We start from the raw sequence: 2,916 nt of genomic DNA, 5'->3' as shown, positions 1-2,916 counted from the left end.
AGAGGGGCAGCCGCGCTTCCCGCCGCCGCCGCGGCCCGAAGGGGGATGGCACCGCCCGCCGGCCAGGGCTGGAAGTCCCTCTGGCGGCGTCCGCCTCAGCCCCCGCCCCGCACACCCGTCCCGCTGCTGCCTCCGCCTGCCCCTCCGGGCGGGGAGGGTCCCCCGTGCGCTTTCGGGCCCGCACGGCAAAGCACCCCTGGGCTGGCTGCAGCACCGGCCTCCTGGTGCCTTTCCTCTCAGTGCGCTGTTCCCTCACGCTCCCTCAGGTGGGGCAAGCCCTCCTTCCCCCGGGACAGACAAGTTCATCTCCCTCAGCCTCCCCTGGCAGGACACGTCCAACAGCCCTCCCATGAGCACGGCCCAGCTTGTCAACAAGTTCCTTATCACAGAATTGCGAGGGGGTAAAACGACACACCTGGACCAGAACACATGGTCCAGAAGAGCCCTAATGAGTGCCAAATAGGAGAGGATAATAATCACTTCTTTCCAAGCTACTATCAGGCTGGGATCTTTGCTGGTGACGGCGAGCTCACGGCCCACCAACATCCCAGCGCCTTCGTGCCAGAGCTGCTGCCCAGACAGGCAGTCCCCAATCTAGGCAGGATGGTTTTCCTTGTTAAATTTTAAGAAGTTCATGCTGGCTTATTCCTTGAGCCTTCCCAGGTCCTTCTGGGCAGCAGCCCAACCCTGAAGCTTGTCAACTGCACCCCTAGGATGGGGTCCTGTCACCTCCTCCAGGTCCGTGAAAATTACCTTAAGTACAGGAAGCCTCCACTTGCTACTGCCCTCCAGGCCAAGGGCAACCCATTAAACTGCAACCGTCTAAGCCCAACTATGCAATGAGCTTTGTACCCATCTAGCTGTCCACCCGCTCAGACTACAGAACACAAAAAGCAGCACGGGAGCCAGCAACAAGCACCTCACTAAAGCTGCCGTGGCATCCAGCACCGTCTCCATGCCTACAAATGCAGCCATTTTATCACATAAGGCCAACAGCCGGCGAGGCGTCATGGCACCCTTTCTAGACACAGGAAATCCACAAAACCAAGTTCCAAGGGGACTCTTTTTTCCCAAGGGTTGATTTCCTCCTGGTTCCACACATTATTCTTCTGGCGTTTTCTGAAAATGATTGCAACATTTGCACTGCTTTAGTTGTTGTGGACTCTCCTCACCCCACTCTAGAAAGTACAAAGAGCAGCTGCTTTCAAAGCATCAGCCAGCTCTTCCCAGCAGTACTGAGAGACAGCCCAGTTGGTTTCCCATGTGTACTGGTCAAGTTCTCTGAAGAAATCCCTGTCTTGATCCTCTTCCATTGCGATTTGAAACTTTCCTCCAAGCACACAGGCCTGGAAGACTGAGGCAAATGAAGCTCCAAGTACATTTACCTTACCTGCGCTGACATTCAACAACAGGCCTACAAGTTCCTTGTTCTGCATCAATCTGTTAACATTGACAGCAACATGAGATTCCACAAGCCCTTGAGCGTGTCAACACCTTTCCCACGTGCCTTGCCAACATTTCTAATAACTCCTTCACCAAAACGTGTTCTTGCTTCCACCACGATAGTTTTACAAGAAGTTCAGTCAGGTGTTCCCTGTTTAGCCTAGCTGACAGCCCAATTCATCAACTTTTCTATTTGGATGTGCCACTCATACAAAGGGAAAAGGTTCCCTTTAAAAACCTGTTAGGCCTTTCCATGCTTCCTTCATCCCTCAGAGCTGCCTCCTATGGCATCCCTTTTACCCGTTCCCCACATAAGTCAAAGTTTGCTCTCTGAAGTCCAAGGACTTGCCTTCCTCCCTCCCTTTAGGATCTTGAGCTCCACTGTGTGATCCTGACTACAGCCAGAGTTGCTATTATCACATTCCTAAACAATTGTTCCTTGTTAGCAAATATCCATTTGTGCAACACCCCTGGGTATTGCACTCAACATCTCTAATAAGAAAGCCTCCTGAAGTCTGGTGGATTGCTTGTATCCCACCATGCTACCCTTCCAAGCTGTCAGGGTGACTAATTCCTCTCCAAGCATCGTGATCTGTGATCCATAGATGTCACTGAGTTGCTAAAGATTTTATCACCCTTCATCATGAGTAGCTGGTCTGCAACCCACCACCATGTCAGTAGCCATGTCATTTACTCAGTAGCCTCTTTGATCCTTACCATTCTCAAGTAGCCTGTCATCCACCCAGGAGCTCCATACATTCCAGCTGCTGTTTTTACAAAGGGGGCAATCCTCTACCCTCATCTTCCCTGTCTCTCCACAAAAACTTGTATCCATCCCAACTGTCATGCTTGTGGGCCAAGTCTGGAACTGTGCTTGCCACACTCATTGTACTTCCCCCTACTAGACCAGAAACCTGTTCAGCAACTCCTAGAAAGACCCCTGATTAACACTGAAACTGCTTGAAGCCCTTGTATGCATCAGACACATTTGCTACTCTTAAGAAAATCTCTTTCTGTATTCTGTAGGTGCCTAAAGCAAATTAAATTATGTAAAAAATATATAAGCAAACACTACATTAGCACCTCAAATTCTAACTGCAGAATACATCTGCATTAAGGCTGGTATTGTGACAAATTAAATCTATTTCCAAGTACTCCCTCCACTTTTCGCCTCAAGTGCCATCAGGCAACAAAAATATTTCCTCAGAGTAGCCTCTGTCTGCATTCAAGTCCTCTTAAATCTCAACTATCAGCATTAGCTAAAAGTCAGTAGCCAAAAGCATAACATCAAAACATTGGAAATTGGAAAATTAAGTTACTTCTTTACCAGTGATGAACTATGAAGCAAGCACCAGCAGTGCATATTATGTGGTGACTTTACCCATCTCCTTTTCCTATGGCCTTTTGTGTGTGTGTGGTTCCCCCCCCCCCCCCCCCTCCCTTTTTTTTTTTTTTTTTTTTTTTTTTTTTTTT

Source organism: Chaetura pelagica, unplaced genomic scaffold (assembly GCF_000747805.2).
Source record: "Chaetura pelagica isolate M959 unplaced genomic scaffold, ChaPel_1.0 scaffold10, whole genome shotgun sequence".
Lineage (NCBI taxonomy): Eukaryota > Metazoa > Chordata > Aves > Apodiformes > Apodidae > Chaetura > Chaetura pelagica.
This window is presented reverse-complemented; position numbering follows the sequence as displayed.